The sequence below is a fragment of the Parasteatoda tepidariorum genome, chromosome 10 (genome assembly GCF_043381705.1).
Source record: "Parasteatoda tepidariorum isolate YZ-2023 chromosome 10, CAS_Ptep_4.0, whole genome shotgun sequence".
Lineage (NCBI taxonomy): Eukaryota > Metazoa > Arthropoda > Arachnida > Araneae > Theridiidae > Parasteatoda > Parasteatoda tepidariorum.
The window spans coordinates 31,947,110-31,962,971 of record NC_092213.1 but is presented as its reverse complement, the minus strand read 5'-3'; the positions used below and the strand labels follow the sequence as shown (position 1 = coordinate 31,962,971).

The 15,862-nt window shown below is 26.8% G+C and overlaps 1 protein-coding gene across 1 annotated transcript in view; it reads right to left on the bottom strand.

The window, feature by feature from the left end:
- LOC107437749 (anoctamin-7) overlaps positions 1-14,100 on the bottom strand; it is a 117,862-nt gene extending 103,762 nt beyond the window's left edge. Inside the window, exon 1 of the mRNA XM_071186867.1 lies at positions 13,741-14,100. The gene's annotated coding sequence lies outside the window, so the exon portion shown is untranslated. The remainder of the gene's footprint in view (positions 1-13,740) is intronic.
- Positions 14,101-15,862: the final 1,762 nt, after the last annotated feature.

Here is a 15,862-nt window from a genome sequence, read left to right as displayed (position 1 = left end):
TTCTTATAGTTTAATAACTATGTTTTTCTAAAGTGTATTATGTAATTCATTCACAAAAATTTTATTAATAGACAAGTATATATTGTATTTCTCAAAAAGTGTTTAAGTTATTAGTATCTTTTCGCACAAAAAAATAGTTCAAACTACAACACTCTTTCCCTGCAATGATAGTAAATTTTAAAATAAATCCTATGAAAATAAAATTAATACATCTAAAACAAATCGATTTTAATCAAACGTGTCCCTATTGCAAAATTCATTAAAATAAGTTTGAGTTTCTCCATATATTATTTTAACCTTCTACAAGACCAGCAAATGAAAAAAAAACATAAAACAGGAAATATTTTTTAAATGACTCTCGCTTAGAGAAATAAATTTAAATGCACAAATACTCGGAACCTCATTTTATTGTGCCGGAAAAATCGATTCGGGAATAATATAGCAAGTTAAATATTTGTTAAGCATGCATGAAGGATTTTTGTTTATCGAACATAATATTCATAACATCGTGAATAAATTACAATATAAATAGAAATAAATCGAGGATTTAATAATTCGTTTTTTCAAGGAAGTGAAACTATTTTCAAGCTACATTAATCTTTATACTCTGATATTATTATTTTTTACTTTTTAACCGAGTACTTTTGTTTAAGACGGCTTCTTACTTTGAAATAACATCATACCACAATGTTCAAAATAAAAAAACGGAACACCTTAATGACTTAAGATCTAATGATAATTATTAAGTTATAAGATAGAACCAAAATTGTTCGAGAGGTTAGCATGATGATTAATTGCTAAGAAATCAAACACAAAGCATACTTTTTCTGAATAAACATATAATTTTTTTTCGAGAGAAATTTGGATTCTTACCCTCAAACTATGGTGATTAATGTCTGAGAAATAGTGTTTCAATAGTTTAGGGAAGAGAATGATCGAAACTTTGGTGTCGGAAAGAAATCCTGGTCTTTAAAAGACCTAATTTTGTAATAGCACTTAANTTTTCTGAATAAACATATAATTTTTTTTCGAAAGAAATTTGGATTCTTACCCTCAAACTTTGGTGATTAATGTCTGAGAAATTGTGTTTCAATAGTTTAGGGAAGAGAATGATCGAAACTTTGGTGTCGGAAAGAAATCTTGGTCTTTAAAAGACCTAATTTTGTAATAGCACTTAATTGAAAGGAAGAAAACTTGGATCAGGTAAATAATTTAGTTCTTTAAAAAAAACTAAAGGTTTTGCCTTCAGATAAGTTTTCATCTGTATTTACTTGTACAATGTAGAAAATTTTGTACATTGAGATTAATTCCAAAACTATTAGCTTAATATGCTTTATTATTTCCTAAAAATGAAAATCTTTATATAACTCAGTTCAATGAAACTATTAAGATAGTCTGTAAATAATTATATTCACGAAAACATAATTGATGACACATTTAAATTAATGACTAAAAGAACTTATGAAAAGAATTGAAAGCTACGAATGTAAATTTTAAACTTTTCAGTAATTAATTCATTCAGATCAGAAAGACTCGATTTATTTATTAATGTAGAAGATGTAAAAAATCTTAGTATTTTAAAATTACTTTTTTGTTGACTGTACGTTAAATTATATCCCTTGATTGTTGGAGAATGTGTTACGAAACAGTATATAATATACGGATTTTTTAGGCAAATTTGCCGCAATATTTCTTAGTATTATTTTATAAGATGACTAAAATGGTACTTAGAAAGCAACCATTCATTATACTTAATCATCTTAGTTATACAGCTAATAATTATTTTTTTGTATATACTGAATTATACAAAATTTATATAATTTTTTCTTTCTGTCGCATTTTGTTTATGACTATTTCACGATAAAGTCTTCAATCACCTAATTAACTTTGACTCGCAATAATGTCTAAAGAGAATAAAAAAGAAGTTCACCGTATAAAACAATTCCAGATCAAACCACGGTAAAAAGTACTGTCACCCTGAGTGCAGCACCCGTAAAATCCATTTTTACCGTAAAAATAGATTTCACGGTAAAAAAGTTCCGACACTCAGGGTGTCAGAACTTTTTACAATGCTGCTAATACATGCAACACATGAACTTTCATACATACATATTTTCTTCATTTGTGTAGGTAAATTTTCATTCTTCGCTCGATATTTTTGAAAAAAATTGTTTTGAATGTTACCAGTTATCATTTTGATAATAAAACAAAAGTATTTCTTAAAAAAGAAAACTTATCATTACAGTTAAACATCTAATTTATTCATTTGCTAATTCTTCTTTATTCCTTTTTGTGACATTTTATTTATGACTATTTCAGTCGTTTGACTAACTTTGACATGGAAAAATTCTTAAAAGAATTAAGATAGCTAGTTGAAAATACACGCAACAGCAACACGAACTTTTATTTAAAAATTGTCCTTTTTTCTGTGTTCGAAAATTTTCATTTGTTTCGATGTTTCTTAAGCCTTTGAAAGATACGGTTTTAAATGTTTATAATTGTTATTTTCCTAAAGAAAACTAATGTGATACTAAAAAACACTAAACACTACACTTAACATTTCATTCATACACGTGCTAATTTTTTTTCTTTTTTGTGACATTTTATTTATGACTATTTCACAATAAGGTCTTCAGTTATTTGACTAACTTTGACACACAATTGTGCCTAAAATAAATAAGTTAGTTGTAAGAGTTAGCAACAGCAGCGCATGAACTTTTATTTATACATACTCCTTTCTTTTGTGTTAGTGAATTTTAATTTTATTCACTGATTTTTTTATGGCCATTGAAAGATATTATTTGCAATGATTCAATGCATTATTTTACAAACAAATAAATAAACTAAAGAAGTACTCATAGAAAAAAAACTATTCATTTAACTTAATCATCTTATTCAAATATTTACTACTTCTTTTTTTTTCCTTTTGTGAAATTTTTTCGCTCAACAACTTTCGCACGCAATGATGTCTAAAGAAAAAACTAGTAGCTAACAAATGCAACAGTAACACATGAACTATTATTTGTACATATTTTCATTTGTGTTCTGACTTTTAAATTTTTTCTTAAAAAGATAAAAGGATTTAGTTATTATTTGCAATGATTCCATGTATCATTTTTTTAAAAAAAATCGAAATGGAAAGGGGGGGGGGTAATTTAAACTATTCGTTATATTTAATCCTTTTATTCGAATTCACTACTTCTTTTGTAGCTGACGGATTTTGCCATGCAATATTGCTTAAAACATAGACATACAATAAGATAGACAGTTGCTAGTACAAGCAGCAACAGCACATAAATTTTTATATTATTTATTTATTATTTTTTTGTACTTTTAAGAGTTAGGTAATTTCTATATTTTATGTGTTGCTTTATTTACAATATGTATTCTTACTCGCATGCTTTCAGGCAATTTTTAACATCTTTATTGTTACGTTGATTTATGGTTTTCATGAGAGAAGGGTACTTTTGTGTATATTTTCTTACGCTCTTATGCGATGTAGTGAGTTGTAATAAGCGAATACAGTAGGTAACAAATTGTAGTAAGTAACGACATAAATATCTTATTTTTTAGGGGCTATAGTGTTTTAAATTTAATCAAAAAAATTTCATACGTACGATATAATTAATTTTAAAATTTTACCTCTGTATTAAAATTTTAACATCTCTTTTATGTACGCAGAACTAACTTCGGTAGAATGTTTTATTTTTGTAATACATCAATTTTATTATCGGTGTCAATATCATTTACCTGAAAAGAAGTGAAATATTGTTGCTAGACTATTAGATGCAGCTATTTTTAACTACCTATTAAATCACAATCAATAAATGTTCTTTCCCTGTAACTTTAACCATGAAAAATACATATCATTAAAAACATGATGGGAAAACTCTGGTCGTTACTTGAATAGATTTAATAAAATAACATTTTCAACAAGTTTAGACTTTAAAAACGGAAAATATCATGTTTATCGAACTTTTTTTTGCGATTGTTACATTTTTGTTAAAAGTAAGAAATAAAATATCATCTAAGTCCTCGTCCTTATAAGCACTTCCCTTATAAAAGTATTTACTAGCAATTAGAGTTTCAAATACAAATTCTTTAATAACATTTCCCCACAATATTTTTACAGATAATAATAAAAAATTTAGTTTAATAGTTCTTTATAAGAGAATTTGGTAATAAATTGAAAATGCTCAGCTTTATATATATTTTCTGTTAAAAGTTACTTACTCTGCAATAAAATTCAATATTACGCTTACAAATATTTCCTCAAAAAAATATTTATTTAGCAAATATAGCTCAAGATAAAAGCATTTATAAATATTTCTTGTTAAAAGTAATTACTAATAAATGATGTTTAAACTACAAAAACTAAAAATATTTACTATTAAACAGAAAGTATTTACTATTAAAGGCACAAATCTTAGAATACACATTTTGTTGACCTTTTTTTCTTAATTTTATTAATCTAAGAAAATAATTTATGGAAATTTCAACTCACAGGAATAAAAAACATTATTGTGGTCAAAAGTAAATATGAGAGACAAAGATGATTTATGTTATTCATGATGAAGAAGTTATGATTATCCATACTTGGTATCCTGATAAATAAGTTCTAATAAAATTCAGTTTGGAAAATCAAATTTCTAAGTAATGATGCAAGCGGATTTTTCCTAAAAGATTAGTTTTGTAAAAATTATATATTTCAAATAAGAAATCATTTAAAGGTGCAATAAGATCAATTCTTATGGAAGCTCAGGGAGAAAAAAATTATGGTAAATTTACCGTACTGAATGGTAATGACATTTTTGATAAAAGATACCATAATTCTGCGTAATAAAACCAAATTATACCTTATTTTAAACATAAATTTGGTAATGTTTCTGTTAATATTGTCTGAAATTCTTGTTTTCGAAACAATAGTTCTTATTACCACACATTTACTAAAAAAATACAAAACTGAAAAGGTAAATTTTCAGTATAAATGGTTTTATTTCATGCTCTAAGGTATCATGATAAAATTACCAAATTTTAGCACATTTATCTTATTATAAAACTACATTTTGTTGTTAATTTTTTCGAATTGGTTACAAAAGCTCTTCGGAAAAACTACCGAGCTTTTCGGCATTCCCATAGAGTCAGAAACACGGAAAATTGTACCATATCCGGGTAGTTTTTATCATACTTTCCTTCTCAGTGCAAGTAACACATATTCTACAATCAATCACATTTTATAATTAGTCATTTTTTTTCAGTTAGTAATAAGAATTATTAATTATTATTATATTATAATCATGCTGAAATAATCTGTGATTATTGTGAAACGAGAAAATTTTGTGTTAGAGATCAACACATTTTAATGTTTTAATTCACCATAAATAATTTTCATTAAATATATATTACCATTCAAAAAATCTAAAGAAAAATATATTATTTTCCTACTTAATATAAACGCATTCCAAACAAGTTTTGCAGATTTTATTTTTGATATAAAAAATCCACTTTTTAACAAAAAAAACTGGCAACTAAATTAAACTTCTCTACCCGTTTTAAATTTCACTATAACTTTTATTGCTATTATATTGCTTAACGTTTCAGAAACTGATGGAAAATTCTTAAAAATAATATTTTAAAGAAATTTTAAGTGAATTCCTACCTGGGCCAACAAATAAAATTTTTATTTTAGTTACTTTTTATTAATTAATTACAATTGATATAAATGTGTATATGGATATGAAATAATCATACATAGAGCCTCGCCACTGAAGTTATTTATTCCTTAATTTATATCCTACTAAATATCTAATATATCCTACTAATAATCTCAAAACTTTTTATGCATGAAGATTTGAATTGACATTATTTCTTGCTAGAACTTAACTGAAAATATTGAAGTGTCTTATTTATAATACTTCACCTAATTGAATGTTTCCTTCGCTTTGTTAATATGCAGACACCAAACGAAAAATATTTTAAAGTGAAGCCATAATTCATCCTATAAGGTTACTTTAACAAATGCATATTTTGAATTATGAGACTTGCGAAATATATAATAACTTATTCTTCTTGATTTAATGATATTAGATTCTCTCGTATCCATAGAAACAGATATAAATGAATTTGGTTCTAGTTAAGTATAGTGTGTCCGTATATTACTATCATAAAAGATACATTACTAAATTTGCCGGGTTTTTTTTCCATCAATATGTAATCTGAATTAGTGTTTCGAATATCCCAGCATGCTTTTTACTTGTGCAATACATAATACATAAATTTATGCTGTTGATCTTTTTTAATATCAATCACCGATTCCTATGACCATAAATTGCCTAAGACATTAATTTTTCTTCTTCTCCAACAAAATTTGCTAAGATTCATTTTTAGTTTTGTCATAGGAAGCTTAAGTTATTTTAAAATTATAATAAAATACAGATGATTTGAAAAATGCTTAAAGGTAAAATAAATTACGTCAATGCTTTGAAAAATAAATTGAAATTCTCATCCCTCTGAAAAAGGGAGAAAATATTTTGAGAGTGAAAATGGAAAATTAATGGAAAAACAGAAAATTCGAGAACCATCTTGAGTGAATTTATGCAAACAATAAAGCATATTAAGAAGCTGGTTTTTTTAAACTACACAGAATGTGGTATAGAAATAGTTATAGAAAAGATCAGTTTCAATTTTACTCCAGTATTTTGCAAAATTAATCGAAGACTGGGTAATACTTAGTAATCCGGAAATCACAGGTGCTCTAACCATTGTTTCAATTAAGCTGCCGAACAAATCAGATAAAATTTATTATACGAGATCATCTTCAAAAATGTCAATAAATTTTAATTTAATTTCTTATAAATAATTTTTAACCAACTACAATGATAATCAACTTTACGTATTCATACGCAATTTTTCTTTAAGAAAATAGAAAAGATATGAAGTTAAAAAGAAAACTTTAAAACAAATAGTAGTTGTATAAATTCAAAAAAGATTTTTTATTGTATTTTATGTTTACAAACAATTATTACAAAAATCTCAAACACTTTTTTCTTCAAAAAATATTGTTCGTTCATTTTTTTTAAAGGTTTACAACCAAACATCAGTCGAGGGAAAAAGGTTGTGGACTATTGGTTATGGATCTTTATTACTATTTAATAAAGAATGCTATTTATTTCTTTTCGGATAACGCTTTGCTAAGCTATAAAAACTGATGTAATATCTCTCCGAATTTAATGTTTAACAACCCAAAAAAATTGTGTGAAAGAACAGTTTGAACAGTTTTCACCAAATCAAACTTTTATATACAATTTAAAGGCTGTGTGAAATCTCTAAACACCTTCACACCATACGTTAAATATTTTTGCCTCCGGAAACTCTAATGCTGATGTGTTTTGGACACAACGTCTGTAATTTTTTATAATCGATAACAAGTTAGCAAATGCTTGTGGTTATTTTCAATGATGCTAATCGTTTACAGAAACTGAAGTTCGCCGGTAAAATATGCAGCAAACTGCCCAGCAAACTGCGTTAAATAATTTTAAAATGTATAATTTTTATCCACTGCTGCTGTGTTAAGCCTATTTCGAATTCTTCCTCATATTCTCACAGCGATACGCGTTTGCTTGTTTTACGAGCTAATTTTATTCAAAAAACCTAAAATAATTATAATTGCTTTATATTTTTGAGTAAAAAATAACTTTGCTGATTTTGATAAGTCTCATATTTACTTTAATTATAAATTTTAATACAACTAATAACAGGCATAGTGACAGCTACTTTAGACAAATGGGGCAAAAAAACTTTTTAGGTGTTTCACTGCTCCATGAACTATCCCTGTCTCTTGGTTCAGTTAAACACTTCATGGAACACTTCGTGGTAAAATTGTTACCACCATTTTTGGTGTACAGATACATGAAATTTTTTTGCAGTGTTTATTGCAAGACATTTTTGATTTAGTGAGTAAATTAAAGCAATTAAGGCTTTTATTTAAAAAATAACCTTTTGATATTTTTTTTAATTTACTTTTTCGAAAGTCACATTAGCAATAGTCCCATAACATTTAAATTATTAATTACATCTTAATTTCGTGTATCTGTTATGCAAAAGACTTTCTCTTCAATATTTTTTCGGGCTTTAATGAAAGGTATTTAATTTAAATGCAAAGTAAAAGACAAAAAATCTATCGGCGAAGATCTATTAAAAATAAAATGAAATGTCTTAACGTATCAAAAATGTAACGTTACCCGTGGAGATAATTGATAGTTTTTGTTTTCAAATTCTTATGTTCTTTAAAACATTAATTTTATGTAAAACAATAAATATAAATCAGTTTTAAATCGGATAACTTGTACCTTACAAAAAGAAAATTCAGAAAAAGCTTTTCATGACTAAACTAGATCTTTTTAGGTCGTGTGCTTTTACGATCTCCATCTCATCTAATCCGATGAGTGCTTGCCAAGTCAGTAGTTTTCATTAATTATTAATAACTCGTGGAGGTTTTGTAGACCAACGACTGATTTAAGTAAGGAGATTTATTGCCAAATAGGGACTTACTCTTTACTGCAGATTCTTTTTTCTTTCTTTTAGTTACGGCATAATCTCGTAAAGAATGAAAAAGAATAAGAGCTTTTCCTGTATCGCAAATGATGCATGTTACTTGGTTGTAACATTTTTTTCTTATTTTACTGTTCGCGCCATAATGTCAGGACATGTTATAAAAACTGCAGCTCTAAATTTGTTATAAAAACAAATGCTTGGAATCTTAGTTAAAAAAAATTACTTATTAAGAGAATCACTGTTATTCCAAATGCAAACGAAACTTTAAAATAGTACTTATTAATAGAATATAGAAATAAGACTTATATGTTGGATTTCTGAAATAAATATCGAAAACTTCATTAAAAATCTCCCTGCATTAAATGTTCATGTTTTGAAATATAAGTTAATTAATTAAACAGATTAATTGTTATATACTGTGAGATAAAGTCACAAAATTATAATTAATATTTTTTTATATTTTATATGCAAGATATTATGTAATTAGCGCTTTAATGTATTTGTTAAAATACTTTTCCGAAATAAAGCATACAAAATCTACTTATTAGAGGTCACAAATTAGTATCCAGGCGAGGAGGCAACAAAAACGTTAATAAAATTTGAATATTTAATAACGATAACGGTGGGATTAAGAACATCCCTAACTGATAAATCATTAATGAGAAGAATGGGGTTAAAAAAAATAAAAACCAGTTTGGTTGCTGAAAGAAACTTAACATTGTTTCGTCTTTTCGGTGCCATTAATCTCACTGATTATTTATGTCTGGTTTAATCCCATTAATTATTAATGATAATAGCGAATTATTAATCTTGCTTTCTTTGTTAATTATTCATCAAGATTTTAAACCATTTTTTTCACCTCCACTTAAATATTAATATCTATCATTTTCTTGTACATTATTTTGTCACCTAAGGCTTATAATTTTTTTACCTCATTTCCGACAAGTATTCTAAAAAGACTAAAAACAAACTATTCCTGTCAGATAGCATTAAAGTTAAAAGCTCAAAAATTTAAAAGCTCATATTATCTATATATTTTAATATAATTTATGGAAAAAATTGTTTGTAAACTTTCTATCGGTGCATTTTAAATTTACATAAATCTAAAAATATTGATTTTTTTACTTAAGCTGGCACCTTTTAATACACGGCAAACCAAACAAGGAAATGGTAAACCAAATTTGTGATTTATTTTAATTATTAATGAATAATTTTTATTTGGTTTGTCCCTTTTTGATAGATTTTAAGGATTTTTATTTTTAAACTACTGCTCACCCTTTTTAGACCGTTGAATAATATGAATCACTTTATTTTCGCATAATTTATCAACAAAATAGTATTAAAAACAGTAAAATGACTCACCTTTAATTAATATAATCTAGACAGTTTTTCATTTTCATTGGTGCACTTTGCATTTCAAAAATAGCTTAAAATTAATGTCGGAAAAATTTTAGAAAATTACTGTCCGTTTTTCGAGTATGCCAATTTTAATTATTAATCCACAGTAATCAATAATAGACTAAAAAGCTTTTCCCTTTTTTCTAAAAAAATTACAAAATTTTTAAACCTTACGATGTATGGATAACTAAAGTTTGGAATAATTTTCTAATTTATTGTTTAAAACACTCTTTGGAATAAAAAAAAAATTCTTTGTAATAAAAAATTTTTTTATTTACTATCCTATCAGGGAAATTATCATATCAGCGGAAGCTAACACTGAATAAAAGTGTTTCCGCTTGCTGAGTAAAAAACACTGTAAAACAGTTTCACGGCAATAGCATAGGGAATGCGGAAAAGATAAATAGATCAAGTGATAGTCTAAAAGCGTTTTCTCTCCTACCTCCCCTACTTTTCTAGCATTAATATAGCTGCAAAAATCATATTTATAATCATTTAATAATATACGAGATTTATTCATATCAATGAATATGTAATCAGTAATGTGAAAATATTTCTTTGCTATAAATCAAGCAAAGAGTTTTGCAATTTAAATTAAAATTAATTTTGACATCGCGTAAAATTTACAAGGTTCTAAGGATTTGCAATTTACGCCTTACCCCAAGAGATCATATTTCAATTTTTTATTTAATGAAGCTACATTTAAAAAAAATACATAAAATTAATACCTTACATCTAAAATAATTAATACTTTATTCTGAACAAAAACTATCTTTAAATAATATACTGCAAAGCAATGGTTTATTAGTTGCATGAATCTATTGAGGTATTTATTTAAGTATTTATGTTATGAAGAAATGTTTATTATTATAAAATTATCATTAAACATGTATAAAATTTATTTATAATTATGCATGTAATATTTATTTATTAAATAATAAATTTGTTATTATTTATAAATTTTATATTATTTGTTATCATTAATTTAATCCAAAGTGTGTTAAAGCGTACCCCAAAGGAAATTTCAAATCTGTCAAAATATTAAAATCTTTTACCATGCAAGCGTTCTTAACTTTTTAATACACGTGAGCTTCAAGATTTGATAGTCAAAGTCTTTGTAAATTGTTATAATTTGCTATTTAGAAATATATAATCAAATTCAAAATAATAAATAAGTTCCAATTTGTTATGCGAATTTGTCATTACTCCATGCCATTGTACAAAGTTAGCTCATATTTGTTTTTATTTCTTAAAATTGAAACAAATAAAATACTTTCTGTTGTCAAATTTAAACGTTCATGATATGCGTTTATTTATACACTGAGAAAAAAGGTATAGTCAAAACTACCAGAATATAGAAAAAATTTACGTGTTCCTGTATGTGAACATCGAAAAGGTCGGTAATTTTTATGGAAGTGTTTTGTTTATGATTTTGAAAAAAAAATTAACAATGAAATGTAGTTTTATAATATGTGATAAAATTTACGTAATTGCGGTAAAATTTGAAAATTTTATCATGATATCTTAGGGGACTTAGGGCATAAAAACCATTTATTTTATTAAACTTACTTTTGAGTTTTCATTTTCATTTTGAGTTTACAAAATTCATTGTTATAAAAACAATAATTTTGAAACTATAGTATTTCCTGTAAACCTTTACAATATGAACGGAAAAAATACCAAATTCATGGTTTAAGTATACAGTATATTTTGGTTTTATTAACCATAATAATGTCGTTGGTCTTTTTTTACCAGAAATACCATTACCATACAGTACGATCATTTCAGAAAAATGTTTTTCTCTGAGTAGAAGCATGTCACGGAAATGATTTCAAAATTATTATTTCCTGCCATTTTATTAATATAATGGCTATCTTAAAATTCTCATTATATATTTGCTTTATTATTTAAAAATTTTACTCAAACTCAAAAGGCGCAATGAACTCGTTTTAAATAATAATGATCTAAATAATAATCATCTAAATAATCAACATCTTAAATAATAATCTACAGTAAAAAGCACTTTTTCTTACATCTTTTTATTTCTTTGCTCAAAAAACCTTGTTAAGAAAATGAAAAATGATTGATTCCTTTTCCATTTGCTACAAATACCGTGTAAATTGAGGCGTGATGGCTCAGGGGATAGAGCGTTCGCCTTCCAATGAGGTGAACAGAGGGTTCGATCCCGGCAATGGCTGGTCGATACGAATTCCGCATCCGGCTTACACCGACCATAGTGCTGACGTGAAATATCCTCAGTTTTAGACGGATCAGGGGTTAGAGTCCCCTTGCCGTCAGGCTAACCATGGGAGGCTCTCGTGGTCTTCCTCTCCATGCAATGCAAATGCGCGTTAGTTCCATCAAAAAGTCCTCCACGAAGACAAATTTCTCCCAATACTTGATCGAGGAGATCCCTTGTCTTCTGGATTGGATTCAAAATTACAAGGCTACGAAGTTGAGCCTTAATAGTCGTAAACCTAGGTCGGCCGTTCGATGATGGTTATAAAATATAAAATAAAATACCTTGTAAAGAGGTCTGAAATTTTAGATTGTTTTTTCTTTTGTCCGAAAATCTGTGCGAAGCAATCATAATTTGTTAGATGTTTTAGGAACAAAATGTCATCTGAGAATTGAAATTCGACCGTTTTCGCTTAATTACAGCATAAAATAAATTTATAAATTATTACCTTCTCTATTATTTGAAATGAACCGTTTAATTCATCATAAGATGTTGAATTATAAATTCACTAAAATTGATTTTTTTTCTCAATTTGTCAAAATTTTTGATTGCTTTTTCTTTTGCCCAACATTTTGTGTGAAGTTATCATTAATTGATTTATGCTTTAGAAACAAAATACCTTGTAAGAAATCAAAACACCACTGTTTTTGCTTTATTACAGAGTAAAATAAAGCTTAATTTATAAATTATTAACTTCCTTTTAGTTTGAAATGAAATCATTTAATTCATTGGGAGGTGCTGAACCAGAAATGCACTAAAATTGCTGCTGTAATCTCTTATTTTTTCAAACATATTTCAATTCTTTATAATTCATACTAACCTAAATAGAATATCATTCCAATACACTGAATTGTTTTATTATGTTACATTATTCTCAATGAGCGTAAAAGGAAAAAGGGAACATGAACTGAACTGTATAATAATCAGATACTAAAAATGCATAAGCTTTCCATTTCAACATTATTAAGTACATTTTAATTAACATATTATTCTAAATAAATAATTATTTTAAACTATTTGAAAGTTTCCTATTATTCTAAAAAAGTTGATAGTGCATTGAAATTTTACTTTAATGATAAATATTTACTTAATGCGGATTCCAATGCAGAGCAGAAAATTACCCCTTTGTTTTTCCTTTTTTAACGAACTTGAATAAATTTTCCTACTGTTTGAAATTGTTCTAATGATCTAAATTTTATTATTTTGCCACATTATTAATAACAGAAGTTTATAATACTTATAAAAAGAAAATAACGTAACCCAAAACTCTAATGTAGGCTGGAGCTATATTTTTTTTCAAGAGCTATATATTTTTTTTCCGAACACTTTAAAGCCATAAGTGATAAAAAATTATTATAGTAAATAGAGTAGGTACAACTGTGTTGAATAATTATATGTTTTTAATGAAAACAAATATTAGTTTTAAAAATTCTTCTACGTTAAAGAAACTTATTTTCAAAACTAATTTTTTTTAAAAATTACTTAAATAAATCACAAGTCGATTTTAATTCTTTAAAGAAAAACATCAAAGAAAATGTAGTATTACTCACCTGTACTTAAAAATATTTTCCTAACTCTATGCAAATTAAATAAAGAACCATGTATAAAAATGTTCCATAGTTAGCAGCTTTTCAGTTTTTTTTTTCACGCTAAAAACATACGTTTAACAGTTGATAATCGAGCATCTGTTAGTTTATTTGCTTCCCCTCTTTCCAAATTCAGAGTGCTGCATTACTGCACATGCATAAGTAAAAACACAACAATGCATCATCAATGCTTTCATTTGTTGATATTAAGTGCAAAATTCTTCATGAGAAAGCTTAAATTAAATGGAACAAATTCAACAATCTACCCAAGCAGACGACATCTCAGACTCTTTCTGAAAATCCTCTTCGATTTCTCGATACATTGCGACTGAGGCGACAAAAGCGCCCTCTGTCGCTTTTGAGTAGGTACTCTCATTAATTCACGTAAAGCCCTGATAAAAGTAGAATAAAATGAAGGGGAAACAATTAGAACAATATTCTCTCGCTATGCCGGAAAAAGCACTTGAACGTAAAATCATATTTAGGTTACTGGATTATCTATTAGCAGAATCTGTTTGGTAATTACACGCTCCTGCGATTTCCGTACAAATGAGAATGTTTATACAACCATTTGTATGAAAACTTGGTATAATCCCTTTTTTTCTTGACAGTTTCTTATTAAACTAGTTATTCTAAATCGTTTTGATAATTACACGCTTTTTCGATTTCCGCACAAATGAGAATGTTTATACAACCATTTGTGTGAAAGCTTGGTACAATCCTCTTTTTTTCTTGATAGATTCTTTTTAAACTAGTTATTCTAAATCGTAAAAATTTGTGGTTAAAATCATTTATTACGAAAATTACTGTAATAAATGCAAATAAAAATAGCATAAGAAAACAAAAACCAATTGAAAATCATAATGTTGTTTATCTTCTTTAATTTTTTTAACATTTATTTTATAGGGTAATATAACAGAGGAATGAGCAAGTAAAAAAAAACCTGTTATTTTAAAGAATGCATGGATCCTAACGTGAAAAGTTAAATTATATATTATCGTTGTTTTCATTTGGCAGAAAAATCACGAGATGATAAACAGGATTCTTATAAATTTGGCTATTGTCATCATAAAATTAATAAAAGTTCTAATAGTATTTTCCATTAAAAGGTTCATTTATTCCTTATTTAATGGTATTTACTTACTTAATATTTATCAATCCTAGCTTTTTTTCACCAGTTGTTAATCTATTAAGCGAAAAATATTTAAATTCTTATAATTCTTAGATTTTCATAAATAAAATATTAAAATTAATATAGAAATAAAAAAGAAATAAAAATTTTATTGGTGAAGTTATAACGGTTATTGAGAAAAAGGATTTAGATTTAAATGTTATCGTAATACACATCGGAAGTAAATTTGTGTTAATACAATGATTGATAATTAACGATCCCCCGGTCGCTTTGACCTGTTCGGAATGCTCTGCGCGTCCCCGTGACATCAGCCACCCCCATCTCGTAAACACCAAGCGATGCGGACTCATCGGTACAAGATCTCGAGTGACGCATTATCATGAGTCGATGCATTGAAAAAGAGCCTGTGAACAAGGGGGAGACTGAAATCTAAATCCATAGTGGGTCCAGTCAAAACCGTTTACCGCATCTCAGACTAGAAAGTAACTGAACAGTCTTTATCTACATATTTACTGTCACAAATTCCAACAAAAAGTAAGAATTACATAGAAAAAGTTAGTTTCAAAAAATGGGATCTATCTTATAATTTAACTATTTTTTAATTTTAGTGTAAAAAACATTCAATCATCGATAACGCTACGAAACAAAAATGATTTCAAGCAATACGAGCAGGAAGCAGAATCTCTAAGTAATAATAACAAACTAAGTAATTAAACAACAGATTTCAAAAATCAAGTAGGTTTTTATGTAGTCATTTTCCTGCCTTCTCCCCTTAGGATTAATAAAATAATTCAGTCTAAACTCTTTTAAAAGGCATTGTAACTAATAACACAAAATACAAGTTTGAGGCCTGAAAGTAAAAGAACACTGTGGTTAAAAGCTATAGAATTATAACATGCATTGATCGAACTGTCATTTTCCTTGTACTTGAATGCCAGGAAATATTATATATAT